The sequence below is a fragment of the Trachypithecus francoisi genome, unplaced genomic scaffold (genome assembly GCF_009764315.1).
Source record: "Trachypithecus francoisi isolate TF-2019V2 unplaced genomic scaffold, Tfra_2.0 Lachesis_group1, whole genome shotgun sequence".
Classification (NCBI taxonomy): domain Eukaryota; kingdom Metazoa; phylum Chordata; class Mammalia; order Primates; family Cercopithecidae; genus Trachypithecus; species Trachypithecus francoisi.
In genome coordinates this window covers 79,701,539-79,722,653 of record NW_022681454.1, presented here as the reverse complement: position 1 = coordinate 79,722,653, position 21,115 = coordinate 79,701,539, and the positions used below count along the sequence as shown (strand labels likewise).

Below are 21,115 nucleotides of genomic sequence, written 5' to 3'. Positions count from 1 at the left end.
TTCAGGCTCCATTGCAAGTAGAATCATGTGTCGCTTAATGATGGTGATATGTTCCGAGAGGTGCATTGTTAGGTGATTCGGTCCTTGGGTGAACATCAGAGACTGTACTTGCACACAGCTTCATGGTATAGCTGACTATACATCATATAAATGTGTAGTCTATGGCTGTCACTGCAAGCCTGTACAGTATGTAACTGTACTGAATACTGTAGGCAACTGTAACACAATGGTAAGTATTTATATACCTAAACATAGAAAAGGTACAGTAAAAACAGTATGTTAATCTTATGGGATCACCATCATATGTGGAGTCTGTCATCGACCAAAACGTCATTATGGGGTCCAGGACTGTAGATACGTCAAAGATCTCTGAAGAAAAAGATTCCTTGATTTCACTGAGTGCTGAAGTAGAATGAATGGAGGGAGTAAGCAAAAATGGCAGATTTAGCTCCAACTCCAATTTTCTTTTATCTTTTCCCTTCCTTTCTTTTTCTTTCTGAGAGCAATTTGAATTCCCTGGCACTTACCCATGTGGATAAACCAAATTCTTAATATAATGTTAATGTAAACACTGCTGTATATATTTTCTGACTTTATTTTAGACTAAATAAAGCCTACATGAATAGAAACAGATTATGAGATAATTGACTGAACAAGCAGTTTTGGCTCTAAGGGAAAGAACTAGGTAGACTTAAAAAATATGATTAATAGCTCCCTGGTGGTTCTTATTTGCAGTGTATAGCTTATAAACATGTATGATGTATCATGTTTTCAGACATATCAGAGCCTTGCTGTTGAATGGAGAAGAAATTATTAAAAATCATTAAGCCTTAAAAGGTAAACTAGTTTCTCCCACCAAAAGTAAGAGAGAGGGCTTGTCAGCTTTGTGTCCATGTAAATTTACTGAACGTATCAGCCATCAGCATCTCTGGCCCTGGATGAAGTAAGCAGACAGAGCTGTGATACGGTGTTTTGGCAGTTTAGAGTAAGAAAGAGTAGTGGAATGGATTGATTCCCTCCTTATGTACGTGTATCATGGGTAGGGTGGAAATCTTACACTTTTTTGGTATAACCCTGTTGTGCCTTAGGAATCACCCTTTCCTTCTTGTTTCTGATCTGGAATGGGACAGAAACCAGAGGTGACTTTTAGAGATATATGTAGCCAAAACCACCAATCTAGTGCTGAAAAGCACCCGGAAAAATAAAAACCCCCATCTCTCTTTGCTCCTAATCCCTGCTTCCTTTCCTACCATTTTATTGACTAGCCTCAAACCTGTATAGAAGTTTCTCTGGCTAATTCTCAAATTTTGAACTTCCTGGATGACAACAAAGACACATACCAGAGCAAAAGCCAGTCGGTGCTGCCCATAACCAAGAGGGTCATTCGAGATCATATGTCTACTGTCATCGCACTAGACAGATTTAAGAACAGCCTTTGGAATACAGCCTGTTTGGAAGTGGAAACATTTCTGCATCAGGTAACTCATCAGAACAACGGGATCCTTGGTGTGCTATTGTCCTGCTAATTCTCCTTTCAATGCACCCTGGCTTTATAGAAAATGGTTATAAGATGTGGTTGCCAGAATAAACCACACACTCCACTAGAAAGATAATTGGATAAATATAACATTTAGCATGTGGCACTGATAATTTTACATGTTCTTCCCATTGAAAGGACAAGATTTGACCCTAAAAGCATCTCTGAAATTGTTGCCTGAGTCACAGTTTTCTAGTAATAGGAGGAGGATTCCATATTATGAAAAAGAATCATTCTTTATAGTCGCATGGTGGTGTGTCCTGCATTGGCACTTCAACCTTGTCAAAGATGAAACACTGTAGCCACAGACTCTGAGTCAAAAGGAAGCCTGACAGATGAGAAAGGACTTTATTACTTTATAAAATAGATGATTCTGCCTTTGGATAACTTTGATTTTAGAGGAAAAAGTCCACATAACGAGCAAAATTTTCCTTTCCTATACCTCACCTGCCCTTTCCACAAGTGCCACTGTTACTAGGAGCTCTTTAGAATATGTCTAACTTTTTAAGTCCTTTAATTATTTGAAGACAGATCTCATGTTCTCCCCCAGGGTGAGTAGCCTCAGGTTCAGTCAATATTTCTTCCACATTCAAATCTCTTCTGCAAGCTGCCCAATTGATCAGTGTTTCTCCTACAATGTACGGGTAGAATGAACTCCAAAACTCCAGGCCAGAGTGAAGTTAGGGAATCTGTTCCCTTGATGGGACTGCCAGACAGCCTGAGACTGCATCCACCTTCTTGTAGCAACAGCACACACTACTGCTATTACTCGAGTGGGTAGAGCAGGAGACACTGCCCTGAGGCCTGGAGAAAACAATTCTTAGAGGTGGTGGAGGAGGTATATATCTTAAGAGTAAAAAGGTAGAAATGTAGAAGCTTTTAAAAACAAAAACAATGGCTATGAATGCAGCTTAGAAAATGCAAAAATATGTAGTGGCATTAGGTGGATTTATATAAACAGAAGATAGTCTTCAGTGGCTAAACAGTTTGGTACTGGAACTCACAATGTATATCCAATCCTTAGAACCATTGCTATCTGGGGAATGTGGGGCTCTCTTATTTGTTTGTAAATGTTCCTTTACTTTGATAAATCTCATTCCAAACTTTACCGACATAGTAAATAACACAAGAAAAGGGAAATGAAAACCATTTAAACAAATGCTAAATCAGACATAATTTTTCCCACCCAGAAGTACAAATACTGAAGAACTTCCACTGAAATTCACAATAAATGAAAAAGTTAAAACAGTGACAGGCCACAAGCGACTGATGGAGAGGCAATGGGAGGAAACGAAGCCTGCAGCTCCAGGTGCTCCGTGTTCCCACCCCAATGCCAAAAGATGCACAAGTACTTGAAAAAGGAAAGTATCAAAGGAGTTATACTGGTCACCCGGGACCATAACAGCTGTCCCCTTATCCAGGGAGGGGTATCTGCTGAAGAATCTTGCTCATGAAAAATTCCTACTTTGCCATAGCATATTCAGAGAAATCCACTGAATACATTCCTAAGTAACAGATCTAGTGCTGCACTAAGCCATGTTGCAGCCTGAGGCCAAAGGAAAAATGCATGTCCTGATATGTACATTTTTGTTTATTTTTCAATGGCTAATTTTTAAAAAATCATTAAGGAAGTTGAAAAATGTGGAAAACATGAAGAGTAGGTATATCAAGACTTAAAACATCAATTTAAGTTTAAATATTTTATTTATTTTCCAAACAATTTTAGAAATAGTTTTGCTTTCCTGGCTTTAAAGGAAACACACTCATCAATGTTTTCAAAAACCTTTCTCTTTGCTCACTATGTTAGTCCATTGTCATACTGCTATGAAGAAATACCCAAGACTGGGTAATTTATATAGAAAAAGAGGTTTAATGGACTAATAGTTCCACATGGCTGAGGAGGCCTCACAATCATGGCGGAAGGTGAAGGAGGAGCAAAATCATGTCTTACATGGTGGCAGGCAAGAGAACATGTACAAGGGAACTGTCCTTTATAAAACCAACATATCTCATGAGACTTATTCACTGTCACAATAATAGCATGGGAAAAACCCGCTCCCATGATTCAATTACCTCCCATTGCATCCCTCACACAACATGTGGGGATTTTGGGAGCTACAAATCAAGATGAGATTTGGGTGGAGATGCAGCCAAACCATGTCACTCATCTTGTTTTTGATTGAGGAAATGTTTGATCACTTCCCTTAACTAAGTGATGATCTTAAATAATTTCTAAATAACTTTAGCTTATTGATCTTGTCTTTATTCGAATACATTTTGACCTTTTGTTCATCATGGATTTTTTGCATTCATTTTGCATTGTTTTAAATATTTCATTCACATTAGGATTACTGAATTTTTCCGGCACCTTAAATTTTGCACCTGAAGGTGAGTGTCTCACTTGCCTCACCTTAATTATGACCTTGTCACTGTTATTTTTAAAACCTAAGTGGGGAGAGTAGAATATCAAAACTGTGGTTTGGATGCAGCTCTGCTACCAACTACCTTTTTGGGTCTTGATATTTTCCTTTTACTTGACCTGGTGGCCAGCCAGCTACAATGACAAAACAGTAGAATTACAAACTCTTTCCAGGTGTGCCACTAAACTTCACCGAAGGTCAGAATTGATTGTTGCTTCAGCCGATTGTTACACTTGACAGGTGTCACCCAGAGGTGAACAGTTTGCTGAAAGGTTCACAAGGCAAGAGGAATGACTTGCTTCAACAAAGAGAAAGATGTAACCTAGAGCCAGGTCTCACAAAAGATCACAAAATGACTGGATCCTGTAAGAGCTTTGTTTCATGAGTACATAAGCGAGCCCAGTCAAGCAATAAAGAGTTCTCTCCAGCAAGGACACTACACGGAATGTGACATTTTACAAACAGTGTGAGGCTCTGCCCTACTGTATTCATGTTTGCTTTGCAATTTTTGCTCATTTAAAAGTTGTTCAAAATCTTTTACTCCCTTCAGCCAACCCTCTTGTTTTACGGCATGTTTCAAACACACAAAAGCTAACTCTATATCAGATGATTTCCGAGGTTACTTTTAGCTTCAAGAAAATTAGCTTACGGTTTTTGTTTTTATTATTATTATTGTTGATGATGCTTTAAAATTCGGATGAAGCTCCACGTAGCAGAATGGTAGCTTAGTTTCAAACTGGTCACTGGGGTGACAGCTCAGTGCAAAAATCACAATCACAGTCAGAAATGCCATCCTGGACCATGAAGAGCAGAAATATACCCACAGAGGAACCGAACGGACCAGCACCCGCCACTTCTTCAAATGGTGGCCTCATCTCTCTTTCTAAAATAATTCACCCAGCAAGCATGTTTGCCTAACTACTGTCCTAGCCCTAGCTGTAACTCCTAAATCAGGTTAGTGGGGGGAAAAGAATTGCCAAAGTTAGGGCAAAGTCTATCTTTCTGTATTAAACAAAGTAAATGTACAATTACATTTTAAATTTTAGATGAATTTAGTAAGACTTGACAGTATCAATAATGTGCCATCAATCATTTTTATAAATGCCAATTTTAAATGAACATACACAGAGAATGGGCAGTGTTCTGTGGGCTATTCCTTAGCTTACAGACTCTTATGTAATAGAGAAGAATTAGGAGCATTAATGACCTGGATAAAAATGGTCACACACGGAATAAAAATTATCTTCAAACTAAGAGACTGGGTTGGAAGTTGGGGGTGATGTGTCTGTGTGTGCATGATGGGGGGCAGGTACACTGCAGAGGAAAGAGCGGGGAGGCAGGTGCTTACAGGCTGCTGCCAAGGTCGTGGTTAGGTCCGCTTCTGCTTAACTTCTAAATCGGTGATCTCAAAGAGGGACTAAGCCACTCATTAATGAATCTGTGAATGACATTAGCCTGTATAGTACCGCAAACACCCACAAATGCAGGAAAAAAAAAACCCTTTTAAATGGTCTTTAAAGAGGTCAGAAACATGTCAAGAAATTACAGGAGAACTGAACTAAAGGGAGACCATGTAACACATCTGGAGTCAATAAGGGAGGACATAGATGTTCAGAATGTGGGAAAAACAAGGGAAGTGGTTAAGCAAAAAGAGTCCCAAGTAGCTAGCCAATTAGACACAAGTTTTAGAAGTCAGGGAATGCCTTTCATAAGCAGGTTAGAGAAGAGTGTTCCTTCTCTTGATGAGATTTTACCACCTTTCCCCTGGGGTGTCATACTTGGGTTGGTTGTAAAAACTCTGTAACAGAAAAGATGTCCTTCCATTTCCTAGTCCATAAACATGATGAAATAGAACTGACCCCCTGCAAACAACAACAACAAATGAAGGCAGAGTATTTTTGCATTGATTCAGATTGGTTCCCTTTTATCACCAAGGATCCCAGGAAGAGCTGATATCAGAGGGGTATGGAAAAGAAGCAAACTATCATTCTTTCATCCAAATCTGAAAAACAATTTCAAAAAGTGTTTATGTTTGTGTGTGTGTGTGTGTGTTTAATAGATAACCAAGTTTTATAGAGGGAAGGACAAGATGAGGAAGATATTTGAATTCTCAACATTTTCCTGCTGTGTTTCAATTCTACAGGGGTCATGGATTTGCCTAGTCTATGCCTGGGATTGGCCTTCAACTCTGTGGGAGTTCCCATAGGGAATTCCATTTCATCTCCAATACATTTAAGTCTAATTATGAAAATAGGGTTTATCCATAGGAAAAAAAGGTGAAAACACTGCAAGAGAATATACAATAAATGGCAATATGTATAATGCCTGAAGACAGAAGCCATGGACAAATTTTGGAGGAGAGACAAGAGAGAGTGTGTGTGGCCCAGAACAATCAAGGAAAGTTAATGGGATAGATGGTCTTTGGGAAGGATCACGAATGATAAATGGGATCTGGACAAGTGGGAAGTAATCCAGGTGAGAAGAACCTGAGCAAATGTGTCAGTCAAAGAAGAGTAGTGATCTCTTGATGTGACCCACATGACGACCTCTATGTGAGGTTTTAAAATGATTTATTTAGAAGTCACAGGATTTTGGTTGGGTAAGGAACTTAGATTTCCACCAAGTAGAAAAATCCTCTTTTCAAGATCCCTACAGGACCTACCAGCTTCTACTTGAAACACTTCCACTGATGGAGAACTGGTCAGTTTTTCAAATAGCTGAATGCTTCCCACATTACTTTGACCTTTGGCCTTTTTCTGCCTTTAAGTGTAACATATATCACATTTGCCTCCTCAAAATATGACACACACATCCCCAAATTAAAGATGGCATTGGTGGTTTCTCCCTTGTTTTTCTCTTTGTCTTTGGTTCTTCCAACTGTCTTCCTGGGTAGTCCAGGTGGTGGTAAAAGATCTACCTAGGATACCTTATAGTTTGTTAAGATCCCTTTGAAAACATGGACCTGGAAGTGAAGTTGTCCTGTTTTGGTTTGGTGGACTTGGGATTCCCTGGAGTGATCACTTCCTTAACCTGTGTTACTACTATGTGTCTACTAATGCAATCTATGATGGTTTTTACTGGTTTGTCTTATTAGATATATCACACTATTGACAGGAAGAACTCAGTAGGCCTTTAGAGTACACAACACTTATTACTGTGGCATGAACATAGAAATAAATGAAGGTAGTGGTAATGGCTGCCAATTCTGACTCTCCTTGCCTGTACTTTGCTCAGTATTTCAGCCTACAAGTGGACAAGAAATCTCTCCATAAGTAGTTGGAAGAGCTTGTGTATATGGTTGTCAGCTGGGGATACAGTGAGTAGAATGATGGTCCCGGCAAAAGATATATCCATGTCTTAACCCCAGAACCTGTGACTATGACCTTACAGGAAAACGATCTAAGAAGATGTCATGAGGTTTAGGATCTTGAGATGAGATCATCCTGGATTATCTGAGTGGGTCCTAAATCCAATGACAGATGTCCTTAGACACTTATAAGACAGGAGGAGAAAACACAAATACAGAGGAGAAGCTGATGTGAGGACAGAGGCAGAGATTGGAATGATGCACTCACAAGCCAAGGAATGTCTAGAGCCACCAGAAACTGAGAGACCAGAGAAGACTCTCTCCTGGAGCCTTCAGAGGAGTGTGGCCCTGCTGTTACCTTGATTTCAAACTTCCAGCCTCCAGAACTGTGAGAGAATAAATGGGAGTTGTTTTAAGCTGCCAAGTTTATGGGCATTTGTTATGGCAGCTACATATTTCCAGGGGTATTCCCGCAGGAATGTGGTGAACACTCCCAATGATCCTTTCCAACACTTCTCTATAGGGCTCAGAAATAGGGAAAAATATTTGGAGATGGCAGCCACTTAGATTGCTACATATTTAGCAACTCTACCCTAGTAGAAAATGTATTAATTTCCCTTTAATACATTAATAAATTAGAATACAGACGCCTTCAGAGATGACTGTTAGATAAATTTGCGAAGGTCCTCAAGGGAAAAAAAAAAAGGCCACAGATAGAATGACTGAGTGTGTGTATGTTGTGGAAGACATAATATAAGTCTGACAATCACATTTAATGAGGAGTCTGAAAACATATGGTGACTCATGTATTAATGCGAGTATGCAGGAGCCTAAACATGCTGCGCTCTATTCAGAAAAGGCCACATGACTATCAAAAGCAGTCACAAGCAAATTATGCAAATCATCTCAGCAGATAGCAATGACATATTTAGACCTCCCCATCATGCATGTGCTATTGTGCCAAGATGCTATTAAAGAAAATTCTTGGAGAGTTTCGACTCTGCTGCTGGTGAAGTCTTGTGTGTGCCTATGACAAATGCATCAAACACAAGAAGCAAATAAGAGTCACTTGAAAAAAATGGTGGAGTCTAAGTCCACACATTCCAATTCACAAATTAGTGATGTTACCAAAAAGGTCCCTGGTTAATTGGGATAGAACTTACTCCCACTGTTAGAAGTGTACTAGTCAACTTACCATGACAAGGAACTTGGCTTTCTAGAGCAGACAGAAGTTCTTTCAGATGGGTAGATGAAGAAGGGCAGAGGCGAAGAGAACAAGACTAAACAGATGACTGTAAAAACTGGAAATCTCAAATTGGTGGATCATCTTGTCTACCTTCCACCTGAGGCAGAAATTCTTTTTAGCATATAAAATAAAAAATAATGATTATTACTATTTAATGAGCAGTTTGCAATATGCAAACTGGGTATTCAACTTGTTTTTTCATTTAATCTAAAATAAGCCTATCCGAGATCATTAAGGTAATCTTCACTTTACAGATGAGCATATGTGCAGCTGAAAAACACAAATCCTCTTTGTCATTCATTTATTAATTCATTCACTCATCAAGCAAACATACACCATGCACTAAATATGCCAAAAAAAATGATCACCTTTAGTGACAAGAAACTCAGTATCCCAAAAGGCAACCCACTACATTTTCGGACAACTCTAATTCATACAAAGTTCTTCCTCTTACTGATCTGAAGTGTGTATCTGTGTAACTAACCAAATAGGTCACTCTGGTGTCCTTATGTCACACAGAACAAAATGGAGGAAATGGTAAACATATAAAGTTTATGGGAGACAACCAACATTTTCTGTTCCTGATTTCAGCTCCGTGTAGTTTTCCACATTTTATGGTTTTTTATGGTTTTCATGTCAGCCCTATTCTTTGGGGATAGTTGATAGTTAAATCCTATTAACCCAGGAACAGTGACACAGTCTTCCTTCTAAATAGTTTTGAAAAGCCTTTGATACTTTGGAGGCGTTGTCAGAGGACAACAAAATTGCCAACCACTAAAAGGGAGTCTATGTAATGTCAGTACATAAATATTAGGAGTAGTTATATGCTACTGGGAAGTCCACGAATACTGAGGCAATGAGGAGGACACACTTTAGAGCACCTCTTATCTGTCCTCGCCTTGCCAACATCTTACAGATGGCATCTCGAGTAGTCAAGATCGTATCCTGGTCAACAGTGTGAAAGGAAAAAAAAGTAGTCAAGATCCCACCAGACCCTATTTTCTTCACTTTAAGTGAGGAATTCAAATATAGAAAGGAAGTCTTAGCCAAGGTTATGGAGACAAGGAGATAGTGACAGGTGAAGCCAGGAAATCACTGCTCCAGGAAGACCCACTGTTTACTTACATCACAGAAGCCCACTCCCCACAGGTTTATGAAAGACGAGGCATTTCCACTGCCAGCCACTCTACCCTGGAACTCCAAGAGAAACAACACAATCTTTGTGAACAGGATTTCCTCCTCTGCCTTTGGGAGCCTTTCGGGAAATCTTTTTTGCTCAGTCTTTGGCCCTCAGCGTACTACCATTTCCATCATTATTATATCCAGATAGTAGCATGATCTAAGATGCCTAACTGTAAGCAATATAACAATGTTTAAAATAATGTAACAATAGTTAACACTCACTGAACATTTACAATATCAGGCACTTTCCATGTAATTATTTCAATTATTCCTCCCAACAGCACTAAGTCTGGGAAGTATTTCATTTCCCAGATGATGAAACCAAAGCAAAGAAACATTAAGGAACTTATTTAGGCTAGCAACTATATGGTAGAACTGGGTCTGATACACAGACCTGTCTGATACTATCAACTATGCCTTCCTTTCAAGAAAATAATACTAGTAACAACTAACACTGTGGCAGGTACCATTCCAAGCACTTTACACATTTCAACCCATTTCATCTTCATGATAACCCTATTACACAGCTGATGAAAGCAGGTTAAAGAATCTGTCCCGGGTCACAGAGGTAGCACATGGTAAATCTAGGTTTTGAAAACCCAGGTAGGCAGCCTGATGCCGGAGACAAGACCACTATTCTAAAGCAGTAGCATTGCCCCACCTAGAATAGAATGAATAAGACTGATATTTTCTAGTGAGGCACTACCTAGTCCCCCCAGTCAGTCTGACCTACCCACCTAGGCATGCAGCCCACCTTGCTTCAGTAGTAAGGACTGAGGGGGCCTGTGAAGCACACCATTTTAGCATCCTTTGGGGAAAAATGTCGCTAAGGAAACTGACATGCAGGGAGGTTGAAGTTCTCCCTTAGGGTTCCGTAGGCAAGCTGACCTCAGTCCAGTAATCCCTTACTCTTGAATGATGAAAATTTGTGGTATCCCTGAAGGGCGAGACCCAGAGAAGTGAGCAGGGCTCTGGGCACACAACTGCTTATATGCAATGACTCAAGGTCATCCATGGGCACAGGGTATTCCATGACAAGACCAATCACATCCAATGGGTCATGAACCTCCCTTCTATGGTACAATGCAGGCTCCAAACCAGGGGCTTCCTCCTGCCAGTGGCTCGGCATGGACCCTCACTCGGGCTAGGGAGAAGGGTGTTTATCTGTAAGACTGGAGGAGACCAAACGCCTGGTCTGCCCTGGAGATAGCACAACTGACAGCAAAAAGAACTCTCTGCCAAGTCAGATTACAGCAATGACAACAGGACATTTCCCCCAAAGGCGATGGAAGAATGTGGAGAATCACATTTTGTGGGTCTGTGGCAGGATGAGAGCCTTAGGGTGGGAAAAGGAAGAAATCACAGCCAGCCAGCAACTCCTAAAAGCTTTGCCTGGGAGGCTGGTAGAGACAAATCTGCCCACCTTGTTTAATGACATGGTTTAAGCATTCTCCTCCTGTTTTCTTTTTCCAAACTGTTAACATTGAAGTTAATTACCTACAATTAATTACAATAACAAGAACTAGCAAGGTTCCTACAATTGCAACCACATAAGATCTTTATCTTGATAGTGTCAGACTCTGTCCTCCAAGCAACCTAGGAAAATTCCTTCCAAAGGAAGAACCTAGCCTCAGTTTGGGACCAGTTAGCACCAGGCATTGGTCGCTGGATGCTAACATATATTAGCTACCTCATTTACTTCTCACAACCACATTAGATCATGGGGATTATTATCTCCCATCTTACTGATGAAGAAACTGAAAGTCAGAGAAGCAACTTGCTCAAGGATGTAAATGAAGGAGATTGTACATTTTTCCATCAGGCCTATGTCCACTTGAACAATGGGTGGAGTTACCACAGGAACTCTGGACAGAACTTGTGTATAAATTACCCAATAGACCAACTGCATTCTAGACAATCTGACTCTGAATTTCAGTCTTTGTCACTTCTTTCCTTTCTTCTCCCTGGGGGTACAGTGTCTACAGCTTTGCTCCTTTAATACTCAGACATGCTGACATACAGTGATGAAACGATTGATTTAATCGTAAATTAACTACTATGAACAGCACTAATCAACCATGGTAAACCAGAGGCAATGTAATCTTGAGGTGAGGTTTAGATGCCCTTTTATCCAGAAGGTCCTAGCTTTGAATCAAGTGAGAACCTTAGTAAGAGACAAGTGGTAGCCAAACCCCACCCCCTAAACTCACAAGCTTGGGGAAAATAATAAACAAAGGTCAGTTAAGAAAGAACAATACGGGCCTCCAAACAGTAAGACAGAAATTGGCAACAAGAACTGGGCAGATTCTTAGTGGTGAAAAACTTCTGTCTGTTTAAGGCAAAAATGATCTCAGCTTGTTTCAATTCATACCTTTGGAGAATTTACATGCACTTTGTATTCCTGGGTGGATGAATAGGAGCATAATTCCTGACAGATTATTCTCTTGTAAACACATCTGCTAACTTAAATCTCAGAAAAACAGCTGATGATGGAATCTAGAATGAAGCATCTCACAGATTTATTTCTTCTTCCAATTTTTCCAGCTCATCCCAGCAGGGAGTTGGGCTTAAAAATGGTTTCCTTTCTCTGACAATAATATTGGGTAAAGAGTTTGACTATTGGGCTGTCAAGAACAGAAGTAGTACAGGCTGTGTGATCAGGATTAAGAAAACAAAAATGGATCCTAGAGGTAAAATTACTTTAAAAGTCAGGTCATGGTAGAACAATTTCCTCAGTGTATTTGCTGTTAAAAGAAAAAGAGACAGAAAAAGCCAAAGAGGTCCAAAAAATTAAAAATCAGACCTGAAGTCACATTCTTGCAGCAATCAGGGAATGAATCCTTACTGTAACCAAAGGTCAGCAGGCAGCCAGTCCAGGTCTAAATGTAAACAAATTCTAAATGCACGCTGCAAAGTCGTATTTAAAAGAGTGCTCAACAAAGAGCAAAGAAAATGGTAGACTTTTTCAGAGAAGAAAGAAAGGAAAGGACAGCTTCTGAATAGGGCAACAGAACTTGCCCTGAGGAATAGGTTTTCAGGGGGAAAGAAAAAAAAATCTAGGGACACCTCACAGGTTTAGATCAAAATATGGGAGGAAAAACGGTAAAAATAAGAGCTCCGAATCCAGTCCGCACTGGCCTCCTAGCCCCCTTAAAAGGGTGAACAGCTCTGTACCTTCGAGCTAAGTTTCAAAACAAAAGCCTTCCCTCTACTTCTCTTTAGGTTGTTGTTGTTTTAATCAGATCAAGCACGAGGACTAGCACAGGCTGGATTAATGATCAGAGAAACAAAAAGGATTAAATATCTGGCCTGGGAGAAGTTTATTGTGCAACTAGAATGTCAAAGGCATCTCTCTACTATTCTCTCTCAAAAAAGCTTCTCCCTCTGGGGCAAACACTAGAGACAAGCCATTCCGCTTGTATTTTTTCATTCAAATTCCTTGTTCAGAGCCCTCAGGGGCCAGTGGTCTAAATGCCAAGAAAGAAAAATGGAGGGTTTCAACTCACCTCTTCAAGCGACTGCCTGGGGCTCTCCAAGCAGCAGCGGGCAGGCAGCTCTCATCCCTTGTGGGTGAACCGAGCAGCTCCTTGGGCCGCCGGAGTTGTGACTAGCCTCAACTTTGGTGAACAGGTGCCTGGAGGAAGGAGTTCGGCATTGGTCGGTCCAGAGCAGGAAATGGGTGACATCACGGAAGCCCCGACAGATAAAGCATTGCTGAGACCTTAGGGATTGAAACAAGAGGCCCCGCCCACCTGTCATTTACCTGAATACCTGCAAACAGGTAGGTGGCGTCTCTTTGTGGACAAATGAATCAGAGCAATTTGCCAGGTGGAATTTACTTTCTTTCCTGAGCAAAGCACGTGTCCAGCCCCGTGTTCAGATCTAAAGTCAAATGCCAGATTGTTTCCCAGGCCCTCCCCTTTCCCCATATCTGCCCACAAAGGAGTTAAAAGGGAAGTTTAAACACCAAAATGAGACAGTAATTTAGCAGACACAAAAAGGAAGAGTGTGAAGCTCGACTGCTTAGAAATATCTGAGGTGCCTTTTTGAATGGCATCCATTTGAACACCAAGTGTTTCTCTAATTCCAATAAAATGACAAATTTAAGGTGACATTTCCAATTCATCTTTTAAACCATTCTAAATAGGATACCTGTCGGCAGCTTCAAAGTGGTTTTCAAACACGTTTGCCCTACCCCTCCACCGCCCAGCATTTTTAATTCCATATTCAGGAATTTGCAAAACTTCAGTCATTCCTTTCTCGGCTGGCTTGGCAGTTACAGTCATATACGGCTGTTACAGTGCACTGCAGGCCTGCAATTAGGAGCAATTTAAATGATTCAGATTGGAATGGTAGTACACTCATCAGGCGATGTTGTCTGCTGTTATAGCCAGGAAAGAGGCGTCAGAGTTATTTCTGTCCCAAGCGTGGTGTGTGACCCTGGACAAGTCACTGGTTGCTTCACCTTTTCCAGCAGGAAAGGAAGCGTAAACTCATCCAGTACCACAGCAGGCAGCTGGGAGGTATCCCAGGACTGTTAAACCCTCTGGCATCTTCCCAGGAAGGCTGTAAACATCTCCCATCATCCCATTGAAACGCTGTGTATTTTTACCACCTGCATCCAGCATCCCTGGAACTTACTACCTAAGGAAACTGTGGATTCCCCCTCCGGGAGGATGGCCTGCCTGCCCAGAGAGAATTTTTTCCCCCTTCAGGAAAATAAATACTGACATTCCTCTTTTCCTCCTACTTTTGCCTCCCTCGTCTTCTTCTTTCCCTCCTCCTGATTTTGGGAATGCTTTGGTTCCACCGGTTTTAATATTGGACTACCTAGAGGTTTTGGGGTTTGGTTGGTGGGAGCGGGGAGAAAGAAGGAAAAATGGGAGAGGGAAGAAAAGGAAGTCCGGATTCCTACAGCCTGGGCCTCGGCTGGCTGCAGCCAGTCAATAGCTCGCAAAGCAAGTGGGAGGGGGAAGGAAGAGACATTGTAGTCGAAGGCGGGGGCTGGGGGCCGGCTCTGGTGCTTGACCTCAGGGGAGCTGGCTCCTGTCCCCGAGTCGCTCCAGACAGGTCTAAGCTACCTCTTTGCACCTGGGAACTCTGTGCCTTTTGAGAGTTGAAGGCTTAAGAAAACAAACAAAAACAACAACAAAACTATTCAGTTTTTATCCAGTAGAAACTAAGGTAGGTGTGGCTATTCCTTTATTATTTAAAAGAAAAAAAAGGAGGTAACAAAACCTTTTACACGCAGGTGTTTCAGGAAAAGGTTTCACGCCACTAGTTTGATAATGGAGAAACATTACTCACACAAAGGCACCCCTTCACGCGGACAGCGTGTCCCCTAGGCAAGGAGGAGGGAGGGCGAGCCCGCCCACCTGATGAATCATCTAGAAGGCCACGCCTTCAGCAGTCTTGCCTTTGGCAAGGGGCAGGATCCGACTTGAGAGGGGATCACAGGCTTGGGTTCAAGGTTTGGGTGGGCAGGGGAAGGGGTGCAGGTGAAATGAATTCGCATAAAGCTTCACTGAACAGCCTGGAGATTGTGAGGTTTCACTTGCCATAATCACATACACACAGTCATCTACATCTATGGTGTGATGAGTTGTAAAACAGAAAGAAAATAGAGTAGTAAAGTTAATCCAGGAGTGAAGCTAATTCCCAGGTATAGTGTATAAAGGAAGAGAAAAAACTGTTTTACACAATTAGCCTTCTCAGGTGAGATCTTTCTTGGTACTCCTGGATTCGAATAATATGCATGGGTTTAAAAATAATAATATGGGCTTTTTTTTTTTTTTTTTTGGCCATTAGGGCTATTACATTATCATGGAAATGATATTTCTAAACTACTAGAAAAAAATGTAATCATAAAAACAAACATTGTATTTAACAGGTGCTACTTATTGTTCTGAGCACTTTATACAAGAAGGCTGTGTCAAGTATTATTGCTATTTGCATTCTACAGCTGGGAAAACTAAGACATAGTGAAACTGAGAAGCTGCCTAAGGACAAGCTCATCAGCAAGTGGCAGAGCAGTTTTTAATTAAGGCCCACTTTTTAACCACTGGAAAGAAAGGAGGGAAGGTTCTGATTTCATGCTCACTGGGACACTTCCTGGACACATTCAGCTTCTTACTCATTATTCAGAAGGAGAAGGAGAAACCTGTAGAAGTAGCCCTGGGGAGTGTAGTTTCTGATAAAGGATGTCTCCGTTTGGAAATTAATTAGTAATCTGGTCTATACACTGAAAGTGTTTGTATTAAATATATATATATATATACACAGACACACACACACACACATATATTCATAAATTCATATATTTATGAGAAAACATACCAGGAAATCCATCACCCCTGGGTGCACACTTGAAATAATCTTTTGAGAGCTTATCAAACCAACGCCAAGATAGAAGGCCAGCTTGAGGGACCCCTCAAGAATGACCAGTTGTAACTCTCTATGACATCTTTTATGGTCATTTTTCTTTGTAACTTTTGCAGTGTATCACTTTAAAATCTGAAAAGTTAATCCGAATGGCCATAAGAACATGGAACTGCATACGTTTGAATAATATGAGAGAATAAAAAGTTTCATTATAAACCACTACCAAGAAGAATGGTTTAGACTAGGCTTGGCAAATCCTGGACATATAGTGCTCCATTCCCTCCTCCCATACCATTCTCACTCTCATTGCTAAAGACTATGACACTTTTCAACTCAGAAGGAGCTTTGGAATATTGAAGCTATTACTCCAGGCACACTAGCAGTTAGTTTTAACCCCCAAGATCAAACCCTTTTCTTTTACTTTCTTACTTTCTTTTCTTTCTTTCTTTTATATATATATATATTTTTAGAGACAACTCTCCCTTTGTCATCCAAGCTGTAGTGCAGTGGTGCCATCATGGCTCACTGCAGCCCCAACCTCCTGGGCTCAAGTGCTCCTCCCACCTTAGCCTCCCAAGTAGCTGGGACCACAAGCATGTGCCACCATGCCCAGCCAGTTTTTAAATTTTTTCTGGAGATGAGGTCTCACTATGTTGCCCAGACTGTTCTTGAACTCCTGACCTCAAGTGATCCTCCCACCTCAGCCTCCCAAAGTGCTGGAATTACTGGTGCGAGCCACTTGGTCCCCTCTTCTATCTCTAGTTGGGCAATAAGTGAGACAGAAAAGAGGGCTGATCAGGAAGCAAAAATATTGGTGTTGGCTGGTGCCATTGGGGAATATTTCATGAAGAAAGGAACATGAATTGGGTCTTGAAGGATTTGGAGAGGTGGTGAGAGGGCACAGACCATTCCAGACAGGGCAGCGGCCTGGGTGGAACAGGAATGATCATAGCAGATATCTGTTGGGGAGGAACATGTGTGTGGTGGGGTAGAAGAGGAATATGAGACAATGAAATATCCACCTTGCTGGGGCAAAGAGGATCCACTGATTGCTAACTTTAGATGGGGTGAGACTGTAAAGAGCCTCGGGAACCCCAAGGGCTAACTGCTTCATGTCTTCACATGCCTGTTGACTACTTTTCTCGTGATGATTAAACAGCTTAAGAAAAAGAAACTCAGTATCTTGGGCATGGGGTAATTTCTTACGCATGACAATGGTTTTCAGCATTGAGCTAAACTTCCAGGATATGCCATTTCAGCAACCACATGATCTTTCTCTTTAGGAACAAGCCTTCTTTGCAGTCAACATATCCTGGAAACTTTGTTCTTTGCATAGGCAGGTGGAAAGCATTAGAAAGCTTTCTGAACTCAAAGTTGGGCCTGTCCTAGTTAACCAGCCGGCTCACTTGGGCTTTTTGATTAGTTTTAATTCCTTTATATATCTTGACAGGGAAATCTAAGTGGGGAAAGAGGTCTGTCTTCAAAGCTCTTTTCTTGTAGATCCCCACAATGAAGTCTGGTGTTCTCAAGGACTCTTCCTGGCAATGAACCTACAGCAAAGACCATGCCTTGTGATTCAGCAGAATTACTTTGCCCCCGTTTTGCTTCCTATTATTTTTCCCACGACATATTTCTAGAGTTGTCTAAGATGACTGAATGCCACAACTAAAATGGACATATTCCATTTGACTTTAATAAAAGTCATCTCTATAAAAAGTCTCTTTGGCTATCTTCTGAAGGTATTTAACATTATGATTTGGACTTGCTTATTACATTATATACCATCATATTGGCTGTAATTACTTTTTAAAATGGGCTCAGCTCCATATCTTTTATTGGGTAATTATATGTGCTTAGCATAACGCCGACGAGCAGATCTCAGAGGGGCAATTATGGGAAATAATAGTAATAGTCACAAACATCAGCTGATGTGATAGAATGCCATCTGGTTCTGTGTATATAGAAGATAATTCCATTTCTCTCACAAACTCACAACCTGTGTGTTGCCTAGTTTGCAGATGAGTTTCTAGGGTAATCTATGGCTCTACAGTTTAGGAGGAAACACTTCTCTGGTTTGTGTGCTTTTGGGGAGAGAGAGAGAATCTCAGGAAAATGAGCATTAAATCAATTATTGAAGTTGGCGCATATTTTGTGAAAGTTTACCACACTGAGTTGTGGTCAGCACGTTCTTCTTTAGTAGGAGAAAAAACAAAAAGAACTTCATTGTTACTGTCTTTATAATGGTCACGAGACCTATATCTTCTGACAGTTATACATATTTTTATGTTTCTATGATCTCCATTCTTGCATAAACAGGGTAGATTATTCCCAGGGAATTTTTTGGTGGTGACTGTTGCTATTTTGAAGGTTGCCATGTCTTTGTTTCTTTCTTGGATCCTTCATACCTGGCAACTTAGTTGACCCAGTTCCACATACCAGATTTAAAATGTCTCTTCTCCTTGTTAACTTTGACTTCATCCTGAAGGCTTCCACATTCTTGTAGATGACCCTTCCAGCATCCCTGACTTCCCTCTACTATAATGACAATGACATTCACTCTACTTCTATTGAGTTACCCATTCTCTGGGCCACCCCTTAGATGTTGTTATCACCCCAAAATCTCCCATTTCAAAAGAAATATGAGAATGCAACTCTCTACTGTATTTTCTTATCCATTCAGATTTTTCATTCCCTTCCTCAAATTTTACCTTCTTTCTGAATGGACTGTACTATCTGGTTCCTGGACTCCGGGAGGCTGCCCAAGAATATCTGTTCCTTACTAGTTTAACTTTAGGTCCATCTAGCCCAGATCCTACTTCCTTGCCAGCATCTTCAGCTTCCCAAGGACCTGGCAAAACCACGTTGCTAGCCTTGTTTTTCTACAAGCCTGGAAATGAGTGCCTCTACCCATGTATGCTTTGCAATGCTGGATGCACTTGTCACTCTCCTTGTCAATCTATCAATTGATATTCCTGATCAGTCCCTCTTCCTGTCTTTTCAGTAGTCATGCACCCTCAGCTCCTTTGCCTTGCCTGGGCTGAGGCTTTTTATGATCTGGCCCCTGCCTGCCTTCAAACTTTATCCATATCTCTGATCCTTTGCTAGCACAGAATGCCACCACCTGCCAGCCCCATGCCCTAGTAACACTGTGTTAGAGGGGTGCACTCCCCGACCCCCATTTCCACAGGGAACTGGTTTTCTAAGCACATTCTGGCCATGTTCCACCCTTCACTCCCTCTGTCCCTGGGAGTCCTTGGCTGGTAAAATGGAAATGAACAGCAGGGCAAACTTGGGTTTGCACCTCCCTTTCCTCTCTTGAAAGTGAGCCAAGAGCTTTCCTCTGTGGCTCCACACTTTGAGTCTCTCCAGGGCAGGCTTCTGTCTAGGAGGCTGCCATGCCCACATCTGCTCAGTCTGAGTGCCTTCTAGCTCTGTTTCCCTTGTTCTAACCTTATTCTCCAATTTAGCTGTTGCCATTTCAAAGGTGATATTTTGGCCTCCATAATTATTCATTTAAAATTTTCTCAAATTGTCCTGAACCTAGATGAGAAAAAAGGGTCCCCCTTGGATACTCCCCAAACCGGACTGTCTGTGGTTCCCATTAACAACCAGGCTGGATATTTTTATGGTTATTTCTAACATTTGTTGTACCATTGTTGCGCCATCCTAACATTTGTTGAACTGTTGCCTAGATCGATATTATGCTCTTTACTCATGTTCTGAATCCTGGCAAAAAAAAAAATCCCATGAGCTAACTACAAACAGGTGAACAGACTGAGTCTCTGCTAGGTAAAGTAACTTGTCCAACATGCCTGGTTGGTTATGGGCAGACTTGAGACTCAGTCTCAGGCAGGATTATTCCTCCATCTACAGGGCTCAGCTCAGATGCCATCTCCTTTACAGGACCTTCCTGACTTCCCCAAGCAGATATTGATGCCTGTTCTGCACTCGTGACACACTCTACTTCAGCAATTATTTTTACTGACTGTGACTTTTTTTTTTTTTGAGACAGGGTCTTGCTTTGTTGTCCAGGCTGGAGTGCAGTGGCACAATCACGGTTTACTCTAGCCTTGACCTCCTTGTGATCAAGGGATTCTCCACCTCAGCCTCCCAAGTACCTGGGACTACAGGCATGCACCACCGTGTCCAGCAAATTTTTGTATTTTTTGTAGAGATGGGGTCTCACCAAGTTGCCCAGGCTGGTCTCAAACTCCTGGGCCCAAGCGATCCTCCTGCCTTGGCCTCCCAAAATGGTAGGACTAGAGGTGTGAGCCACTGCACCTGGCCCTGACTGTAATTTTTAAAGACTGTTTCCTCTCTAGACAATGAGGAAAGGAATGTGACTTTCCATATAATCTCAGACTTAGCCTGGTATTTGGAAGAAACACAGGAGGCCTTTGATAAATATTAGTTAAGAGAACTAAAGATGAATATAAGTCAAGGGAAGGAATGGAGGAAGGGAGGGATTACTCATTGTTAAGTTACATCTTGAGTCATCTCTTCGTTTTCTTGAGAGTCAAAGCCTGTACACTTTGGGAAGGGAGCTAACTTTATCACATTTAATTTTCACAATCCCATTCACAATAATGAAGACATTAATTCATTCACTCATTTATATATCAAATTTATTAAGCACCTTCAATATGACAAAGATGGAAAGAATCTCTGCATTTGAGGAACTTAGAGTCAATAAGGAAGCAGAGTTAAGGACAAACAATTAAAGTGCAAGGTAGAAATTGCTTAACAGAGGAGTGTTACAGATGCAGTTACATGAGACAGCAGGCCAGCTTGTTTCTTCTAATTTTAAGGCTCCAAGTTATTATAAAGTACTTGCCTGAGTTTGCAGAGCTAACATTTGAGTGGCATGTGAACCAGGGCAATTCATCTTGAATAGGGGGTCGTAAAATAAGGCTGAGACCTATTGGGCATTCTAAATCACAAGATGAGATAAAAGACTGGCACAAGACACAGGTCAGAAAGACTTTTCTGATAAAACAGGTTGCAGTAAAGAAACCAGCTAAAACCCGCCAAAACCAAGATGG

General features: G+C 41.2%; 1 protein-coding gene and 1 long non-coding RNA gene across 5 annotated transcripts in view; one reads left to right on the top strand and one right to left on the bottom strand.

The window, feature by feature from the left end:
- Positions 1 to 21,115, bottom strand: part of LNX1 (ligand of numb-protein X 1) — a 182,605-nt gene that overhangs the window by 114,304 nt on the left and 47,186 nt on the right. For 2 of the 4 annotated variants that reach the window (XM_033214660.1, XM_033214659.1), the window contains one exon: positions 13,199 to 13,326. The gene's annotated coding sequence lies outside the window, so the exon portion shown is untranslated. Of the gene's footprint in view, positions 1 to 8,459; positions 8,608 to 13,198; positions 13,336 to 21,115 lie in introns of those variants that run through there. The other 2 variants (XM_033214661.1, XM_033214658.1) reach the window with 2 other exon arrangements.
- Positions 13,425 to 14,441, top strand: LOC117085617. The gene is made up of 2 exons (XR_004438015.1): positions 13,425 to 13,473; positions 14,170 to 14,441. It is a non-coding gene; the product is annotated as an uncharacterized LOC117085617 (long non-coding RNA).